The sequence below is a fragment of the Taudactylus pleione genome, unplaced genomic scaffold (genome assembly GCF_031769625.1).
Source record: "Taudactylus pleione unplaced genomic scaffold, aTauple2 ptg000083l, whole genome shotgun sequence".
In the NCBI taxonomy this organism is placed as follows: domain Eukaryota; kingdom Metazoa; phylum Chordata; class Amphibia; order Anura; family Myobatrachidae; genus Taudactylus; species Taudactylus pleione.
This window is the reverse complement of record NW_028284485.1, coordinates 4,922,314-4,945,341: the sequence shown is the minus strand read 5'-3', so window position 1 is coordinate 4,945,341 and position 23,028 is coordinate 4,922,314. Positions and strand designations below refer to the sequence as shown.

The 23,028-nt window shown below is 35.6% G+C and overlaps 1 protein-coding gene across 1 annotated transcript in view; it reads left to right on the top strand.

Annotated features, from left to right (window-relative positions):
* Positions 1-1,809: 1,809 nt before the first annotated feature.
* CDH18 (cadherin 18) overlaps positions 1,810-23,028 on the top strand; it is an 810,171-nt gene continuing 788,952 nt past the window's right edge. Inside the window, exon 1 of the mRNA XM_088468265.1 lies at positions 1,810-1,873. The gene's annotated coding sequence lies outside the window, so the exon portion shown is untranslated. The remainder of the gene's footprint in view (positions 1,874-23,028) is intronic.

The following is a 23,028-nucleotide window of genomic DNA, read 5'->3' as shown; positions in this document are numbered from 1 at the left end:
GCTCTTACCTTTGATCTCTTTATTTTACTGGATGACCATCCATTACTGTTAATAGCTGATTTACTGCCTGACCTCGATCCCCATGCTTTGCCTACAGCAGTTCCACATGCTTCTGATCTGGTGGAAGGTCTTAATTTGCTACAGTATTTACAATCCAGATGCCCATTGTTTAGAAAATACCTGAAAACAATGGTTTTCTTTGTATTACTGACAAACTTGCAAATCATCCAGCTGTGCTTATTTATATATCAAATGGAAGTGATGTGACTATTAAAACAACCTTAAAATAACACAAAATGAGTTATGTAATATATTTTGCAATCAAAACACATTGAAAATATAATACAAGAATGTATAAACAGAATATACATGAAAGTTGCAAGTAAATTTGCAATGGAAAACTAACAGCAGCATTATAAAGTATCAATATACTGAAAGACTAGTTTATGCTGCAAACAGCCATACATGACATATGGCAGAAAAGAAAAATACTATACAACAATTCAATATTTATGGGCACTACTGCAACTTTTAATGTTCCATATATACTGATCTCAGCATGAATATGTATGTGTATACTGTCCATTATTGATTGCTATGTGTATATATATATATATATATATATATATATATATATGTTTTTAGTCCCTGCTGCATTTCTTGATTAGATGGGCATGGAATACAATATGTATTTAGTAAAGATGAAAACATCAGTGCCCATTACATTTTCAGGCTCACGACCTAAGTATATCCTACAAAAGTGTAAGCTAAAATGGTCACCAAAGATCTAGTAGTTAGTTGTGGAAATAAGTAGTGCTAAAATGCAAACCTAATAAAAGATAACACGCACATACACATCAGGTAAAACGTACATTGCATGCTGGATAGTGTAGACAAACACATTGCTAATTTATGTAATTATATTTGCAATGATAAAGGAAATACTGTACAATATTTCTCATTACCTAGCCGATTAATGTGAGCATGCTGGGTAAATAACACTGTCTGCAACGTGACACTTAATTAGCTGTGCCATTACGTTAGCACACCTTGTTTTTTCAGAATGGTTTTTATTGGAAAGCGATTTATAAAGTACGGCACTTGCTGCAAGCAGTCCATCAATTCAGGGTCGAAGGGTAAAAAGGACATTTCTCAGCCCCAATCTTCCGTGCAGTATGGGACGGCAGGGGACTGATGGATGAGCTAGCAGCTGGATATTCAGCAGTCCGTGATGAACAGGGAGAATCTAACAACATATTAGCATCTTGTCACACATGTGCCTCCACCTCCTTGCATCTTCGCACACTCGTACACCTCCGACAGCTGCCCCCTTCCAGCCCACTCCCAATTATCAGTGAGCTCTGCTGTCATTCCTTAGGACCTGGAATGCCCTCCTGAAATGCTGGACAGCGACGCATCTGCGCCTTCTGCATAGGTACTCCTGCCCTCCAGAAATGCTGGACAGCGACGCATCTGCGCTTGCTGCATATCCCAGACTGAGAGGAGGATGTGTGCGGTAACACGGGATGCACTGTGCCTGTAAATCCCAAATCTACACAACGCCAAGGGAAAGAAATAGTGTATTGGGAGAACAAGCATAAAAGGAAATAAAAGCAAAGAAGAAAGACTGCTAAGAAAGCAGAAGGGAGGAGGAGAAGAAGGAGGCAGGGCAGTGATCAGTAACCAATCGGAGCAGCCCCAATGAGCTGCAGCAGCTCGGCAGACAAGCTGAGGGTTTTGGAGTTGCACAGTGCTGGAGTCTCTTTCCTCTCTGAGGACATGAGGGCAGCTGTGCTGTGAGCAGGGAGAAACTCCTTATTTTCATCCTCAAACAACTAAGTTCGTTGACACCAGTTAGGGCAAGACAGCTAAGGTAAGGTTAAAATGAGCAGCACTTAATTATTTAAGTATAGGTGATAGGACTGCAGAGCAGCACTGTCACAGCCTAAGCAGAATCATTTGTAACTGGCAAGATATCACCATTGTATCAGCTGTGTCTCTATATGAAATCATCCCGTGTGCAGTATTTAGTTGTATTCATGTTACATTTATTGCTATTTTAAAAGCAGTGGCTGCTTTGATGTCGCTGCATGTATAAGTCTGTATATGTGCAGTGCTATGATGTCTAGTGATATAGTGTAAACAGATATATGTCATGCAGATTAGAGATCTAAAACTGCTAGACTTGCGTCTTATGCAATTCTATCCTGCTGACAGGAAGGTTGACCAAATAATGTAATAAAAGCCGTTGTCTTGTGTCCGGATAGGGTTTCAAGCTTGCAATTCTTTCTCAAACATGATGATAATATTTTTTTTTCATTATGAATATAGGAGGCTTTTGGTGGAAAGTATGCAATACACTTGCTGTGGAATAATACCTTAACAGTGGGCAAACTTCAGCAATTCGCACCTTACCTTGTCAGTACTTGATAAAGATGTGCAGTACATAGGCAGTATCATAGAGTATTCTGTTTGTTCATGCACTGTATCGTTTGTAAAATGTGCATAGAAGCTCACAGATGTAGTGTAAAGATGAAATGTTTTGGTCAAGATGCAAGCCTACACAGGAGGGAAATGTTGACAAGGAAGTACTGCAAATAAGCTGAATACCAAAGGATATCAAGTAGCAGTTCCTGAAATGATACGTGGCATCAAATATTTACAAGATAGATAGATAGATAGATAGATAGATAGATAGATAGATAGATAGATGTGTGTGTGTGTGTGTGTGTGTGTGTGTGTGTGTGTGTGTGTGTGTGTGTGTGTGTGTGTGTATGTTTTATGTGAACAGATTTTTCTTTGCTATAAATTCTTAGAATATATAAGTATATTGCTGTAATGAATAGTATATTACTGGGTGCAAAGTTAAAGTGTACATTCCATTGACATTAAGAAACGTATCCACTGGCATCAATATGTTTTTTTGTAAAATAGCATCAGGGGAATCTCTAAAGCAGGGAGGGTTGCATTATATTGTTTATTATGTCAAATAGAGCTGTATTATGTCAAACTAACCTACACTTACCTACCCCACACTCAAATACTATGTGGAATCCTTCTAAAGGTATATTTACATTTTCAGTAAATACATTATACAGTATAGATTTAAGAATCCTAATATTTTTAAGATATTTATCTGTTGATTGTGATTTTTGATAGTGATACTACAAAATAAACTTATTAAAAATAGAAAATGGCTCATTACACTTTATTTGAAGCACACATCAACATACAGTGAAACCATTTTACAACATTAGATAGATTAGAAAAGTAGATAAATACTTACTCCTGATAATTGAGAAAAAAGGTTTCATACTGTATACACATATTTACACATAGGACATATTCTGTAAATTTGATATGTTTGATATAAATTAATTATTTGTACAGGTCAAAGCTCATAAACTAGCAGTGGGCTTATAGCCTTTATAAGAAGGCCGCCATGTATTCATATATGAAAGAGAAAGACAGAATTTGTCACAATAGTTATTTATAGCTAATCATTAAACTCAATAAAGATATAGAAACTAAGTCATATCAATTCTAAACATATTTACTTTTTGGTATATTGTATTATCCCTGATATAATATTAACAGAAACAAAGTAAAATAACATATTCATGTGGTGCTTTATAATGTATGGTTTACAGGAGTTTAAAATACGTTGATGGTTGACGAATAAATAAACAAAATGAAAACTGATTTATATAACAAAGTTTACTTAAAACCAAATAAGCATTTCACAATATACCAAACACTTTTAGGTATACTATTTACAGTATGCACCAATATAGCTTCAAAGGAATGAAGGATAATTTACTATATGCTTCAGTAATTTGTGAATCATTGTACTATTTTAGTCTTGTTTTAATAGTAATTATACTTAATTCTGCAGCACATTTAAATTGTATCTTTAGAATAGTATAGTTGTGAAATGAAATGACAACTCCCTGTAAGTCCTAGGCAGAAACAGCCTTCAAGAACGTAGTCTTACTGTATAAAAATCCATATTAAATAATGCTTTGAACACTTAATAAGGCACCTATTCAGAGTTGAACATATGTCAGTTTGTGGAACATATATTTTCATGTATTTATACTGCACATTCTCCATAATGGGCAATCAGTTGTATTGTCACTTGTGACTCATGGGTTGTGTCAATGGAATTGCAGGATATGCAAAGTTGTTGGGAAGTACAAATATACCTGTTTCTAGATGTATTGGTTGTACCAAAGATAGCACCTGTTAGAATGTGCACTGATGATGTTGTCAAAACAAGGGTATGTATAGGGAAAGTCCACTCACAAAAAATGCATGCACTTCTGCATATTATGGGAAAGTATATGCAATTAGTATTATGGGTCTGATTCAGACATGGATGCAACTAAAATATTGGGAGCGAGCGCCTGATGTTTTACCTATGCACATGCGTTTTGATGGTCACTGCTGGAGATCCATATAGTTCTGATATGCACTACTCAGTTGTGGCGGGAGGGTGGTTCGAGACAGCTGTCATGTTGGGGGCTTTTTGGTGTAGGGACTTCATTGGATAAGGCAATTCCTCTGAAATTGCAGACCAAATACCGAAAGACATTCTGAGCAACCATAGAGTTGCTCAGAAATCCGATGGTGCAGCCGATGTCCGCACGATAGTGCACATTTGTGCACACCACAGCAAATGAGTTGCAGCCAGTGGGCATCTTAATATACAGCCTGGTGACTGCATAATTAGCACAATTCATAGTAGTGTCTGTTGCTACTGCTTTGTGCCAATCTCTGAATCACTCCCTATGTACACAATGTAGGAGCAATTAAGACAAACTTGCATTTAACTCTGTATCATTATACTCAGTGTAGGTCAAGCAAAAAGCAAGGCCTTGGAAAGCTTCCAATCTCATATGACTATTAAAAGTATTACAGCTTTATTAATTCAATAGTAATATGAATTAAGATACATTTGTTATATAATGTGAGAATTGTGTCATTTCATTTAACACACATTAATAACTAATTCCATTAGATTAATGTGCAATGCATACTGCTGACTTGTGAAAACTGAGTTACAATAAACATCAAATAATTCATATTTATGGATTCTGTACAGTAATTACAAATTCAGCTTTGTGGTTTTATTGCTGCAGTAGAAAAATTTTCAACACATTTTCCAGTTTGGATATATGATACATACAATTTGAGAGTTAACTGTGAAAATAGAGTATTTCAGATTGAACAAATATATGGCATAAATAAGTCTAACATTGTGTTGTTTTAACAATGAAGAAAGATTTGCAGTATCAAGTAATGCAAGCAACAATCATTATTTGTTTTTGTTTTGTTTTATTATAATATGTTGAGTAATGCCAACAAGCTGAAGCTTAGATAAAAGAGTAACATAAGCAAAATAAATGTTTCATTTTACTGAGCTGTGTTCATTTGTTTCTAAGCTGTTGCATTTTTGACACAATATACAAAGCTCCTCAGATGGCATTAAAGGTGTTCTCTAATGTTTCACTTCTATTCCTTTCATGTAATAGGAAATTGGAGTTGCAATCAATAAGCAAACCTGCTAGTGCTTCATCTCCAATGTATTTTTCCTGGAACTTGGATTGTCCAGCAACTCTGGACATAACCATTTGTATTTGTATATTTCTGTGTTATGAGCCTAGAATATCATAATAACTTAAGCTCTGGCATGGTTATTTACAGATGTGTGCACATATGGTACAGTTATCCTCAAATTGCACCAAATGTCCCCATTTGGCATGTTCCATGCTTTGAAACTAAACCATGCCATGCATCTCACTAAAGACTTTCTTACAAAACATGCATCTGATTTGCATCGCTAGTGCATCATAATCACCATGCACACATATAGTGGACACTGGCACTGGCAGTGCATACAGCTTCTGTGTGTGACTCAGGTGCTATGCTATATACAAAGGCAAAAAATGGAGGTCTCATATGACTGGGCTGCGCTGTGCATCATGGCACATATCATTGTTCTTAATCTGTGAAAGAAAAATGCTAATCCCATACTTTACCTCCAAACTGACCCTCTTTCTGTGGGACAGTCCCGCTATTCAGGGACTGTGCCACCATTCCATCCATGGGCCGCAGTGCCCTGTGGTGGGGGGAAGTTGAGGGGGATCACTTTCATGGCTGCTCTGCCACCGCAGCTCTGCATTGCAGAGCAGAGGGTGAATAGATACCATGCGCATGCACACAGCCTTCATGGTGCAGGAAGAGCCCTTGGTAAGGCCATGCCCCATCCACAGTGATGTCATGCCCCCTTTTCGGACATGTACACATTCGGTGCACAGGGGTTCCTATATTAAAATGAATGATGTTGAGAAGTTTGTAATACTAGTGCCTAGTGCACTATATGCCACTTTATATGTGGCTCCGTTACAAATAATTCTAACTTTAGGAAAAAGTTTGAAAGTCCGGGAAGTGCTGCCCATTACAGAGCATATAAGTTTGTGCCATGGTCCTTGCCCCACATAGGATAGTGTATGTGAACACATCTGTATCTATCTCACTATTTTGATTCTAAATCTTTGGAGATGAAGATCCACTGAGCAAGATTACATGGAATTTGCCTTCAAGTTCAATCTACATAGAATTATATAAATAATATTTTGGAATCATCATTCACCAGGTCACGGGCACTCATGACATGAATGTATGAAAAATGTGATTTGCATATCTCTGTCCCTCTTTTCCCCATGGTCATTGGTGGCAGTAGGAGTAGCTGTGAGAGTATGTAGGAGCTTGCACACACCACAGCTTGGCTCTCTCTGTGCAGGACAAGAGCAGACATTATATATGACTTCCCCTTGGAGCCCTACATTTTTTGCTTGCAGGAAAAAAAATCATGCATTCTGTTATATTACTCAGCATTCATTTTTAAAAGTTGTTTTAATCTAAGAGATTTCTCACCATCACAAATACTGTACAAACAACATAGCCAGTCCTGCAATTCTCGAACATTATGTAAAGTTCTTCTTTTATAGAATTAGGCAATCCAACTAGAAATGTATTACAGGTTGAGTCTCCCATATCCAAATATTCCGAAATATGGAATATTCCGAAATACGGAATATTTTCATCATGACTGAGATAATGAAACCTTTGATTTTTGATGGTTTAATGTACATAAACTTTGTCTAAGGCACAAATTATTAAAAAGATTGTATAAAATAACCTTCAGGCTGTGTGCATAAGGTGTATATGAAACATAAATGAATTTCATGTATGTACACAAACTTTTTGTGATGCACAAAATTATAAAAAATATTGTCTAAAATGACCTGCAGGCTGTGTGTATAAGGTGTATATAACACATAAATGCATTCTGTGTGTATATCTGGGTCCCATTTCCAAGACATTTCATTATAATATGAAATAATTCCAAAATACGGAATATTCCGATATCCAAAATACCCCTGGTCCCAATCATTTTGGATATGGGAGACTCAACCTGTATATACTTCAAAAAAACACTTGCAACATATTTATATATAAAAGGCTAATGCTGCTCCTCACCTCCATGAGGGTAATTCAAGTGTGTTGTCCATTGGCAGCCACTAGATAGATTCAAATGTTGCTCCGATTGGGCGAGCACACAGCCGCTGACACTTCTGCTCACAGCCTCCTGAGCTGCCGAGCAGAAATGACCAAAACTGATCCAATTGAGCGCTCAAAATTGACTTTTTTTGGCCGTGACAATGTCCCATCATTTTGACGGGCTGCTAACTAGTTAGTATTATAAAATAGATAGAGAAAAAGTCAGTATAGTTATGTTATTTTGGAACAAATGGTTCAAAAATAAACATTGTAGAAGAACAATTCACTTGTTAAATTATCATGCTATACTTGCTTTTCTTCCAAACTCAGTCAGAAGACTTATTACTGTATATCACACAATAACCTGTAAAATATGTATGTGAGCAAATGTAGTTTACTGCTGACATTTGTAAAACTTTATACTCACACATATGACATTTTTGGGTGGGGAAGAGAAGCCATTGCAAATCCCTGCGCATTGATTATCTTATATTAAACAGACAACAAGAGGTGCTAGCATGAAGACAAGGATGGAACATTAATGATGTCCAATATCTCAGAAAACATATTTTGGGGCAGAAAAATATATATAATTAGAGAGATTGGTTATTGCATTGCTGTTAAGAATTACATTTGTGCTTTATTCCTTTTGGGTGCATCTCAGAAATTAAAAAGACAATATTTTTGTTTTACAATATACACACACTAATATCAATATTCTGAATTTTTTGTATTATTGGTAAAAAAAACATTACAGCTGTTTTATGCCTTCCTTAATATATTGTGTACTGTGCTATTGTATATTGAATCTTAGTATCCTGTGATTATCTCTAATTTGAAATTGTAATGACTTGTTAAATTCCAAAAATTTTGAGAAATTATGAGTGCACCTAAAATGAAAATGTCTAAATAAAATAGTTTACAAATATGTAATTGTAGGGCCTTTTAGTATTTAAATGTTCAGAATGTAATGTCATTTTAAATCTATGGACTAGCCAAATTTATAGAAAAAAAAAAGTACAACATGACTTAATATTTTGATGGCAAATTCAGTAATATAGTACTAAAGCACATACAATCAATGTATATTGTGTAGTAAAGTTGTTTTCTAGAGTAGCTAATTTTCTTTATTTATTTGTGTACATAGCGTAACATCAAAGAGCCATGAAATTTATGGTGCTTACTGGCAAAATGGTTGATCAGTATCATATTGACCAAAACTAGTAAACCTGTATGGTGTGGTGATAAAAAAGGAATATCAGAAGATTTTGTATAACATGCCTTTATTGCTAATGTATTAAATGTGTACTGTACAATACTGTACTTTCCTTGCACATACATATTTATATGGAGAATATATGAAATATGTCATCTTATATATAACATTCATTGGTATGTTTGTTTTGTCTGTCTGGTTATGCATTTGGACACCCTTTCACCAATTGGGTTGAAACCAATGCAAGTGGTCCAATTGGATCCTGGCCAGGTTTTAGAGGGGATTCGGTCCCAGTTGGACCTCACATTGGTGTATGCTGGGCAGAACTATAAACCGGGGAGCTTGATTTGGGCCTTCCACTGGATGGATTTAAATGAAAACTTCACAGAGGGGTGGCAATTGGTCTGGGATGCCTAACTTAATACTGTAACGTGAGAATGTAAAACTGGGCTACACCGGGTACTTCAGCTAGTATTACATATAAACAGCTATTGTTCTAAAACCACTAGTTATGGAACTGAGTGCAAAGGAATTTTAACAACATCCAAATCTACAGTATATAAATTGAATAATGTGATAGAAGACATTTTCACAAACGTTTCTAAATTTTATGAGTAATATGCCCATTGGATAAAAATTCCATTAAGTATATCTGTCAACTGTATAATAAAATCAATATTTTAAAACATAAAATAAGTTTTTTTAAAGAATTCGCTAGCATAGGTTTTTGATGTACCATAAAACTAGGAAATGTTGACTTGTACTGACAGATGCATCTCTGTGGAAATAAGAACAGTTTAAAATTCACAGAGAGCACAATACAGCATAATACAATGTTTTGATTATTGATAATAGATTATCATTTCAGATGAAGAAAGCTGTGGAGGTGTTTTTCTGCAAATATGCCATTTTTTAGAGTTGTAATGTTTCAATACAATCTTCTATCTTTTGTAACTCCATTCCATTGATTTCCATTCTGCACTGTATTTGTAAATACATATTTCATAGAATTTATGGTCTGTAAATAGAGAGGACATGATGGTATTTACTTTGGTCTGCTATGTGCTACAGTATGTCTGCAATTGGAACACTTACAGTCAGGCCTAGTTCAGCTGGCAAACCATGCAGTTTTGCAGACAAACGTGTTAAGAGGCGACCAATATGTACAACAATTTTGAAAACGCATAAATTTGGCAGTGATGAAATTGATGTGATTCAAAGTTAAGCAAATGGTTCTCATAAAATGTGTTATTCTAGGTTCATTTGGTAATTTTTTTTTATTTGGGGGGATTATCAGTGATAATGCGTTTCTAACATGCCCTCAAAATGTTGGTGTCCTAATTTTGTACTTTTTGTTAAGAATTTTGATTTAAAATGTCTTTTTAATTTGTCATGGGATTTTATGTATCTATATGTTTACACATGTACAAGCATCTATTGTATTTTATTACTGCAGTAAGGGTTTACCCACTTTGCAGCATAAGCCTTTATCCACAGTCTGGTTGGTATTGAACACACAGATACAGTATTGATTGAGCCACAACAATTTTGTCTTGTGTTACATAATTCATGTGCATTCAAGTTTACCTCTATCATTATGCATTAAATTATAGTATGTCCTCTAGTATTCATCCTAGCTATCAGGATACATTTAATTAGGTAGGATGAAATTAGGATCGGTTGGGGATGGGATCCCGATGATCAGGATGCCGGCAGTCATAATACCGACATGGGCGTCCTGACAGTCAAAATCCTAACAGATTTTTGGTAAGTATTTTAACCCTTACTTTAACCCTCCTCCTAACCCTAACCCACCCCTCCCACAGCCTAACCCTAACTGTCCAGTTTCACAGCCAATCTCTAACCCTCCCATCCTGCAGCCTCAACCTAACCCTCCCTACAGTGCCTAACCCGGATACTTACCATTGTGATTGTGACAGTCAGGATGCTGCTGTCAGTATTGTGACTGTCGGCATCCTGACTACATACCTTTAGGGCTATTTCTGAGAGATAATACCCAACAGCAAACATGGCATATCTATTGGCAAGTTGTTATAGTAATAATGAGAATTCATTTTTATTCATACAACATGAATCATTAACTCATAGCAATAGTAATTAGTTACAGCTGCTGTACTGTATGTACGACGGCCATCACCAGCCTGTCCCAGCATTGGCCCTGCCACCAAGCTATAATGATTATAGGAAAGAAGGGGACCACTGCTGCAGCACACCTTGCAATGGATGTACAGTACTGTAGTAAGCATTATTTGCTGCAGGAAATAATTATGGGTACAGGCAGTTTTACCAATGACTGCACACAATTATTTCACAGATTGTGCAGTGAAGCCCAAATGATGCAGAAGAGCAAAGAGGACTGTAAAAAAATAAAGATAACATTGTCTTAGCTGTCCCACCCCTCTGGGCCTTAAAGTGTAGTGTTAGTAGAAAAAGGGGTAAATTGACCACCACAGCTTTAATGTTACACTTACTTTACACACTGTAGCAATGAGTGAAATGGCTGTCAGAAAACTGGTTTTTAGATCATTAGTCATTAATGGAACCTGTTCCACTAAAGTGAAAGTGATACGCACCTATCAATTTACCATCTCTTTTAAAGTGTCTCCTTTATATTCCTACATCCTAATCTTTTGCTGCAGACTGTGATAATTGCTTACTTGTTTACCATATGACATATACAGTAACCAGTGTAGATGGTACCAGATAAAAGCACACTTCTGTACTCACATCAGATGCAAAGATGAGGTACAGCAGGAGAGGATCAATCATTTCTGTTATTATATTACATTAGAATTCTATTTTTTATTCAGTTTATCTACTGTGTTTGATTGTGAACTATCTCCATTAAACATAAAAAGGGGCATTTATGTATTTCAAAAGAAAGATTTTATCAATACAAATTATTAAGTGAATTAATTTTGCCCACCAAAAATCGAGCAAAAATTGTTTTAGCTTTGTTAATTACTGAAAAAAATGCTGCCATTTTTTCTCTATTTAGAAACTGTAAGGTTGTTTGTCTTTGTTATATTAAGATTGTATAATTGAAGCAAGAAGATGCTACAATAGATCTAATTAGGACACAATGCCTTTGTAGGTCTTGCTCTTATATATGTGTTGAAGATATTTTAAATGAAGGAAAATTATTATTTTTATTATTTATTTATTTCCTTATTTATTTATTTATTTGTTTATATGTCACCACCATTTGTTTGTAGTGCCACACAGAGAAGTAATTAGATTGAAAACACAACCACTATAAAAAATGTATTAGGGGATAGACTAAACAGTGAAATTTGATGGCTTTGTAAATGTTTGAAATCTATTTCCCACAAAATGTTATTGGTATTATTTTTACATAATTGTATTTATTACTGTTTGTGAATATTTATTAAATTCAATGAAAGCTAAAACTGAATTTTATTTTATAGGTTTAATTATCACTATCACTTTATTACTATTATTGATACTATTATTAATAATACTACTGCCACCACTACTACTGTGTTTCAAGAGTATGTTTGACATTAACCAATGAATATATGTTACATTTAATAAATTCTAAACTCATGTAAAAAATTCACCTATACATTTCATGTATTCAATCCCTTTCAGAATAGTGTCTTAAAAACATATATTCTGCTGTAAAACATAATTTAACTACAAATATGTAATATATAAATATAATCAAAAAGTAATTAAAAGTAATTGCAAATATACAATATTTATACACATTACTCTATCTTAATTGCCTATATTTTTTTGCATACTAAACTCAACTTGGAATACTTAATAAAGAAACAGATATTATTTAGGATGAAAGACTTGTAGTTAAAAGTAGAATTAACCTAAAGCTACAGTACTGTAGTTCACTATAATACAAAAAGTATCCAAGTTTTACCTATTCCTTGCAGCTGGCATTTTACTACTCTGACAACTCTCAGACTTTAAAAGTCAATTTCTGTCATAATCTATCCTATTAATGTTTGCATGATTCATACAGGTTGTGTTGTCAAGCCTGTTCTAATTGAAATTCTCATTCAAGTAATTGAAAATCTTTTGGGGGTGGAACTCTTGACAACACCACCCTCATTCTCCAAGGGAATATCTTGGGGAATATATATTACCATTATTTTGACTAAACTAATGTGAAAATGGGTGTTTTCACACCCTTTTCACATTATTTTACTATCACATGAACTTAATGAAATACAATTGGAGTAGAATTCCCAAAATTCTACTCCAAACCTTTTTATCACATATTTTAGTAAGCAAAGGGAAATGTGATTGCTCAGATTTATTAAAAATATATTGTGAAAAAATATATTATAATAATGCCACCTGGAGATGTTGTTATACAGGATTCCCCAAGTTCCCAGTCTCCTGCTCTGCTCTAACAGGCAGAGCAGAGCTGGGAGCCAGCCCCTTTGATCAGCTGTGTGGTCCCACATAGAGCAGCTGACCAGGGTCACTGTGCAGGAGCCAGGAGACCAGCTGACTAGAGCCCTAGAGGTCATCATTGGAGCACCAATCACTGGAGGTAAGTGTAACCTGAGCAGGTGGGTCATGGTGGGTTCGTGATGGGGGAGGGTGTGAGAGGGGGTTGCAGCATCCAGCAGCGGTGCATGTGCAGACACATTCTCCTTGCATAAATACAGGGATAGGTGTGCAGGCGGGATTCACAGGGACAGAGCTTTATCACAAGTTCTGCAAATTTTGTTGGAAATATCACACTACAAGCACATGCTATTTGTGGATTGTAGTAATAAGGGGCCTAGGAGAAAAGACAATTGGAATTTTTAGGAGTCTCTCCCAGACTTGTGTAATGACCACACCAAAGGTAAAGAACCTTTTTGTACAAGATTGTAACTACTGTAGGTGCAGTGGGTGCAGCTACATGGCACACAGATGTCACTCTATTTGTATATAAGGTAAAAAAATGCTATACTGTTTCTGCTGATATAATAAAATCTGAAACAGTGGAGCCTCACCACAGTTTGAGATTTTTTTTTCCTATTGAAGACTTGAGAGTGCAGTTAGCTGTTACCTAAAGGAGGTTTTTTGGTGTGCATTCGGGTGAGTAAACTGTATCAGTGGAGCGCTTTCCGTGTTGGATGGATGGATGGATAGATAGATAGATAGATAGATAGATAGATAGATAGATAGATAAAGAGATAGATAGATAAATTATAAAATATTCTGGTCTTCACTTTGACAAAGAAATTGAATAAATTGATATTTGAACTCACTTAAGCAAAAAAATACAAAGCATAGTGAAAATGTCTGGGATTATTTGTCATCTTGGATTATGGTATACTTTCTCTATTTACTCTACTGACTGTTTTTCAGCATCTTTCATACAAGCCATATGTGTCAATATGAAGGTGGACTAAAGTATATCCTTAATATACTATTGCCTCTGTAAAAATTATATAAGAAATTTGTAACCATACATGACCTTGCAGAATATTGAGAGTATTACTATGCCTGGAAAATGTATGGTCTTATATGTTTAAATGAGGAAAGAAATTCAGGTGATTTTATCAGTTTTACTATGCAATACCACCAGATAAAATTAGAGTATTGACCAAACTGTAAGCAATTCCCTTGTGTAATGAAAAATTAGCTGTTTTAAGGCTATCATGCACTCTGTGTGGCATTATAGCAATATCTTATCACCTATATACCATAAATGACCTATTTAGTCATTTAGGCATTTTAATGCAGATTATTGACTGGTAGACTGAACTGGTTATATTCTGTATTGTAATGTACAATATCTTTGAACACCAGATGCAGGTCATGTTACTGTACATCAGTCAGTAATAACAATTTAAACATAAATTACAATTTAAATTAGTGTATATTTTGTGTAATTAACATCATACACAGTTTCCTTTTAAGCAGTAACAAAAATAAAATATATTTTACCAATATTCTAGAACTAGAACTGTTGTTTGAAATGTTTTGCATAACATACATATTATATAATTTACTGTACTGTATATATTACTAGCATGAACATATATTTTTATGAAATCAGATACTAAATCACAATAAATCATGTTTGCCATAGAGCTGGTATGTTCTTCAGAACAAGGAAATATATAGATGGCAGTATGCATGGGTTGAATACTACAAGTTGGTAGGCTTTTGCCTTTTAATTCAGTCACATAATTATTTTTTGATTATTTCTTGTTTATAGTCACATATTCTAATTCTTTGATAATTTTATCTTGCATCACCTCTCAATCCTGTTTCACTCAGGTCTTGTCTATACAACAGACTCTTGAATGCTACTGAATTACTGTGTTGCCTTGTTTGTCATTTTTAAACCTTTGTTGTCTGACCTTGGATTTGAAATGTATTCTAATTTTTAAATTCATGGTGCTTCCCTGACCTATGCCTACATTTTTTATGTCGGTATGCAGCTCACAAAACTAAATTGGAGGCCTTACACTCTGAGTTCCCCTCACACTCTCTAGAGCCCTGGTAAAGACCAAGATTCCCTTTATGCTTTCTATATTGCTAGGGAATATCACTAGTGAAATATAGGGTCTATATCTGAAATGTCTCCTGTCAGTTACTGCAAGCCATGAAGATTATAGTATATTTCACAACTCTAAGGTTCAGAGCAAGTTGAGTTGCTTGAAAAGAAATTGGACCATATAATAATTGTATTGCCAATGTTCTCTATAGTATGTGTATATGTTCATACTCATACCCTCTCTGGTTTCTAAACCTAGCACTAAGATTCAAGTGCATCTTCTGTCTGCTCCTGTTGTGCATGTTCCTACACAAACTGTTCCCAACCTATGGATTCCTCCACTTCCTTTGTAGGTGCTTTCTCAACCAGTGCTCAATTAATTTTTAACTACATCCAGGAAAATTTGTCCAAACAGGATAAAATATCTTTGATTATGTCATTACAATGCCTTGCAATGGCCTCTTCCTTGTGGAAATATAGTCACTCTCTACTATATACGTATACTTTAATCTCAATGTTTTGTAAGGTTTTGATTAACCTGGTTGAGTTTCCTTAGCATGTGATTATTCCTTGCATAACATGATGTAGTCATAAATTGAGGTAGAACAATAATCTTTTTATTGCCACCTACTGGCAAAGTCTCTCCAAATGTTTCAAGGATGATCTGGCCTATCAGAGTTTCTTTCCACAACTGATGATTTGTACACATTGCACAATAAGGTGAGTTTTCCTTGTAAGTAATTAAGATAAGTATTGTCTTGGGAAACACACAGTTTGTTTGAAATCTAATTTACTTTAGATTTACTTTACTTTAGATTACTTACTCCACTGTAGAACCTAGTCAAATGCTTTATTCCAGTTCTGAGGAGTACTATACTCACAGATCAACTTTGGCATGTGGTATATTTTCTGAAAGTAATGATGAACTAGTGGTTCTTAAAATAGTTGTCATGGAACCCTTATTAGTCATACCAATAGCTTTCTATACTACAGATAATTAAATCAAAATTACTGCATCTAATTAACTAATTTACTGCTACTCAGGAATAACTGGGCATTTTAGCACATTGTGTGCTCCATAAATAATTAGATTTATGATACATTTAAATATATACATTATTCTAAACTTCTAAATGTTATACCATATCAAATGTATGCCACTTTATTTACTTTGACTGCAATTCAAATTAAGTGCTAATATAATCTAAAATATTTTCTAAATATGTTTATGAACTTTGCAAATTAAGTACACAAATACTCTATTTTTAAAGTGATATGTAAATACAGTATTGGTAAAATGATCTGTAGTCAAGATAAAAAGTCACTTAATATGTTAATGAAAAGTTTATTTCTTACACACAGAACAATGTGTACACAGAACACTGTTTAAAATCTCTTTAGATTACATCATCTAGACATCCTCAATTGTTATCATAATACACACTAGAAGGGCCAATTTATAAAAAAGAGTTTAGTAAAATAAAGTGTATATAATATCTTCCTTTAAGTAAAATCATTCTAAAGGCTCGCATACATGATGAGATTCAAAGTTGGTAAGATCTGTTGTACGATTTCCCTTGAAATTCTTCCCTTGAAATTCTTCATAAGATGAGGTCAAATGGTGTACGATTGATCATTAAGATCATAGGATAAGATGCATAGAAGTATATCACATCGTACACAATCAGTTAAGATCTCTCTGCAAAACCATCTGATCTGCGATCCAACTAGGTGATGGCAGGGATGCACATCGGGGTCGCAGAAGACTCAAAACACAACTATTTGCAAACTATTGGTCTAACCAACCTATAGAAAATGCCAAAATCGTGTTAAAAATCTTCCCGTGTATGCCATCATAACTCTACAAACATCTAATGCCATTTCATGTCAACTAAATAAAAATATACACAACTGATTGGAACATATTGAAGGTTACCTCCAGATTTAATTAAACATTTTGTAAATACAGTGTTAAGTGAAACGTCTTTAAAATGTTAATATCACACAATTGATGTTATTTTTTTTTGCTGTAAATTAAGAGTTGTTAACACCAAATTCACAGAAATTGTTTAGTGTGAATTTGTCTGTTTGTTGGAACAGGCAACAGTTAATTGCAAAGCTGCAGTGGCATTTGTATATTTTAATAAATTGCCATTGCAACATATATTACCTCAACTGTATGTTAATGCATCTCCAGCCTAGAATAATTTTATTAATAACTAGTGTGTACTTAAAAACAATTAAATGCTTACCTTACTCTTGCAATATTTAAAAAAAAATGTTAAGATGCAAACTACCTCTGTTCATTAAGTGTTGCTCATTAAATATTACTAATAATTATTATTAGAAAAGAACATTATAATGGTAACTGCATCTAATGATTTGATGATCAAACCTTGGCTGTGATGTTGCACTTAATGGAATGACTAACACTTTCTCCATATAAATCACACAGTCCATAATAGCTAATGTCCTTTCTTTGATAGCGTCATATGGGGACTATAATTGTATCCATAAGCACTTCTAGGCTAATGCGATAATACTGAGTAAAGCAATGAAGGTCATATATAGAGCTTTCCTGTACCATTTTTGTTTTGCCAGGTCAGTTGTTTTTTTTGTCTGCAAATCTATAAATCAGAATTACATGAAAGGGTTGAAGGGGGTGCTTTGTATGTGAGTGTATATATATATATATATATATATATATATATATATACAGTACGACAGTACGAGACAGCACTCGTAGCAGTGTAACAAGTGTAACAAGAATGGTGTGTGGTCCATAAGCAAGAGTACAGCAACACACACTTCATTCCTCACAGACAAAGTGTACGACCAGAAGTCACAGTTTCAGTAGATAATGGAAAACTTTCTTCAGTATAACATCATAATAAAGGCAATGACAGGAGGGCAGATGCCCAACAGCCATTTCAACTGATCTCTGTCAGTCTTCCTCAAGGGCATGCAGATATAACCACAATCACACACAGAATATAGGCATGCCACATACCACTTTAAATAACATAAGCTGCTTGTGTGTCCTATTTGCTTTGTGATTAAGATTGCTTTCTGATTAAGCTGCATTTTAAGGAAAACATTTGCATAAAAACACATTCGGCACTACCGAGTCATGCCATGGCAAGGCACAACTAGAAGGGCTGTGTAAAGTGCAAAGAGGCTATATGTATGTGGACACATCTGTATGTTGGTGGAATTAGTGTGCCATTGCTATATGTACTACATCACAACACTCTCTCTGCTACAGCTTTAATTTGTGTCTGTTAGTCTGCATCCCTGAAAAAGTACCCATAAACCCCTTGATGGACCAATTTTTTTTTTTGAGATAGAGACACCTTTGTCTTTGTTTCTACATTGGCCGCTGATCCACGGCTCGTAATTGGGACAGCCTTGTGGCATAATGCAACAATTCACAGGTCTTTGAAAAGGCAGCTGGGCTAATCTGACTCATTATTTAAGCCATGCCTCCTCTCCATAGATCCAAAAATTACAGCATTATGCCAAACATCTGTTCCCATCACATACATATATGCATAAAAAAACTCCCTACAAATCCCGCATTTACATCTATAAATGGGCAGCTTTGTTCTGTGGTGGGAAAGATGAAAGTTATGTCCCTTTCAATGCTGCTATGACATGTGAACATGGCATTAAAGAGCTATTTTGAGAGTATCTTGGAAGTTATATACACTCTCTAATGTGTGTCCTGCACACATTATTTTAATACTGTAAAAATGTTGGGACATATGCATATAATAAAATATTTAACCAAGAAACTTCTAAGGTTAATTGGAATAAAAATAATACAAATAAAAATATGCTACTAGTCTGATGTTGCTGCAGTCCTCGCTCTGCTCCTGAAGCTAGCTGACATCAAGGAATTTGAACTCATCTTTTTCTCAGTTGATACATGGCTGGATGAGGAGGAACAACATACAGTATCTCTAATTTGATGACAAACTCCAGTCTGCTCAATGGGTTATCTCTAATCAACTCAAAGCTATTTCCTTCTTAACAGACAAGTCAGATACTTTTCAGAAGCCAGCAGACTGAACAACCAGCAAGTGATTGGTATAACAGAGTCAGTCAAGGGTCATGACTGCTTGACCATTACTGCACAACTGCTAGCTTGAATTACAATGTACACTGCCTACTTACAGTATCTATTAAGGTTTTTCCAGGCTAGGTGTCACTAAATGCCTGGATCTTATTCCGATATACAAGCACCTCTTTGATCACAAGATTAAGTTATCTCTGCCATATATTCTTTGATTGCATATCATTGAGAATGGTTCTCAAAAAAAATGTTGGGATGTTCCAGACAGTGCTTAGGCCCATTTCCATATTCTGGACACCTGAAGATCTCATCTAGACTCTATTTTACCTGCTTCTTTGATCTATCTTATTGAGATGCTGCCACAGAGCAGTGATCCCCTTAATTTAACCTGTAGGCTTCAGGGTTCAATCATAGCCCTAGTAATGAAGGTTAGCTACTCTCTGTACTGGCCACCCGTACTAACTAGCATATGACCTTTAATTGCACACAGCCATACAAACTGCCTCTTCTAATTGATCTTGAGCAGCAGAACACTGCTATAGCTCTGTCAGCTTTTTCTACCTAAAGTCCTGCATAAGAAAGCCGGTCCCCGATTATAGATTCTTGAACTACACCAGCGGTGATCAGCCTGAAGATTACCACGTCTACCTATGCTGGGACCAGGTAGATATTTCTATGAATGAAGACACTCATGGCTCTATTTAAACACTCTGGTACCAGAGAAATCATTAAATATAGTGTGCAGTTTGAAAATGTGTTAGATTTGCCAATAGAGATTAAGTGACTATTTATATTAACTGGATACATTGTTGCTCGAATTAGCCACATTAGACTGATTCCAAACTAGAAACTTTAATCTATATTTCTTCATACTGCAGCTGCAAGTAATACCTCATTACAAACCTAATATCTGAAGATCTGATATTTACGTTTTTAATTAGAAGACTGGGGTGATTCTGTTCCCCTATTTTAATGGTAATTTGCCTTATTGCATTCATTTTATGATAGATAGGTATAAAATTTGGCAATTGCATTGTATGCTGATCTTGTGTTTATGTATTGTCTTACTGTATCTGTTATTGTTTTTTTATATTGTTTTATTAAAGACATTCATGGGTATGTAAAATATTTTTGTTTTTATTTGGATTTGTTGGATTTTGCTGTATAGAGTGTGCAGTCCTTTATTACACCTTATTGTATCATCTTAGTAAAATGGCTGGTTTCCCAAACCTTTTTTATGTTTTACAGACAACTCCCTTCCTTCTTAAATTATACTGATTTGCTCAAACTTAATAAACTTTTCCCCCAATTTATTTTGAATAATAAAACAGCTAGAATTAGCCTCTCTAAATTGCAACAACCTGCTACTAGGAAGGGAATGGGGGTCAATAATATGGCATGCCTGCTTAAACTTGCAGAAGGCTAGGTTAGAGACTCCTTCCTACACACATTTCACTCAGTTACCTTATCCATGCACCAATTGCTATGCTTAGAACTCTCCTCTCAGATGATGTCCTTCCTACCCCATCTGTTTAGCCTGGCATTAAGCAAGAAAATCACTTGCTTTAATCCATAATCCCTCAGTGATTCCTCCCCATTTGGAGAATTTAGAATTTCATTATTTTTCCTTCTGGTAGTCCCTAGACATAACTAATCTTCATCACTTAAAGGGCCCTTCCCATAATTGGCTTACCTTTGGAGAGGCAATTGATAAATATTGTACTCTTACACAGTATAGGTTTTTCTATATTCAGGCCACACATTAGCTAAGGGAAGTTCTATACAAACTTCACATGCCTAATCTAACTAACACCTTAGATACTCTTGTTAGCAATTGAACCTATTATTCCTCTGTTATTAAAATCAGGCCAGAAATTTACCCAAAGAATGAGCGTCCCCTGTATAAAAGTTGGCCATCTGCCTGTCTAGTTCGTCCCCTACTACTATCTTCTCTACCTTTCAACTTATTCTTAAAATGTTATCTTCCATTGTCTACCTAGATATGGCATACAAAATGTTACATCAAAGTTATTTCTCTCCTCAAAGATGATGCCTGATGGGCGTCTCCCAACACTCTAAGGGTTAAATTTACAAAGATTTGATTCTGATCTAATTTATAATTTTTTTAAACTCGATTAGCATTGCCAAAACTTGGGTGATTTGAGGCTCCTGAAACTCACAATTTACCACGAAGTGAGTTTAGCTGAGAGTGAGTTTTCCAATGGTGAAGCAGATTGAGATTTCTCCCCCAAGTAGCAAATTTAGATGAGATTACTCACCTGAGATTGCAGTGTTTTCTCTCTGCCAGACTCTCCTGAACAAGCAGCCTGCACATATCAGTGAGATATGTGAAGTCTGCTTGTCTGATCTACCTGTAAAAAAATAAAAAAAGAGTTAAATGTGTAAAAAAAATACGTAGGGTCCCCCACCCCAAAAGACATACCCAGCCCCGAACTGCTCAGCCAGTCCTGGTTTTTAAAATGACTGGGAGAATAATGTGTAGGATTCCTCCATAATTTAGGAACCAGATTGGCTTCAGGGCCAATCTTGATTTTAAATATAGGGGGGGAAAAATGCATAGGGGTCCCCCTATATTTAAAACAAGCACCGGACCCAAACTGATCGAGGTATAATGCCACAGCCAGGGGGACCCTATCACTTGGTCTCCCCAGCCAAGGCATTAACACCCAAGCCAGTCAGCCCAAGCCAGGGATCTCAGGGGAGGTGGGGACCTCCCCAAGAAGGGGTCCCTCCTCTCCCAAAACCCCAGGTTTAGCCTGAAGCCCGGGGCTCTTCCCGGCACCCCTGGGCTGTGGGTAATTATGTGAGAAATATTCTTAACTATTGTATTTTACAGTGGAACTACAGTTGACAGCATGCCTACCCTTTGGCACTTGTAGAACTACAAGTGCCAGCAGGTTGCCGGCACCCATACCCCCACTATAAAATAAATAGTTAAATAACCACAACACTGAGGCACTGTGTATAGTACAACTTTATTACATTATTACATACCTGCCTACCTCACACATACTTACCTGCCTTGTCCCATATAATCCACTAGGAGTACCTGAAAAAAACAACCAATACTCACCTCCTTCCTGGCGCCAGTCTACGAAGCATCCCCGGGTCTTGTCAAAAAAATAAACAGCAACCCAGACCAGACACTTACATTAGGGTGTATGTGTGTGACCACATCCACCACTAACTGGGTCCTGGCTGCCGGAAGCCAATCAGTGGCTATTAACTGTAGAGCAGCTGCTCTGGCTTCTTACAGTTCCCATGTGGGCTGGTCAGTCAGTCAGGATTTATTTGTTTATTGATGTCTGACTTGCTACTATGTTCTATTATATTGTACTATATGTTTCTATATTCTCTTAGCAAGGCATTATAAAATATGAAAAATGTAATCTGTCTTATCAGTCTTGAGACTTCTCTGCTTGTAATCTTCATTTGTTTTTGTAACAATCATCTCCTGTTGTTCTCTTGACATTTTTATGAGACTATTGTCATGATCTTTTATGTCGCAATAAAGATATTTTGGAAAAAAAAGATATGCTGCCAGGAAAACACTCAGCAACATTCAAATATTACAAAGTGTTTAATATCATCCTGATTACTTATCACAGGTTCTTCATCAGGCATCATCAGAGATGATTGATGTCT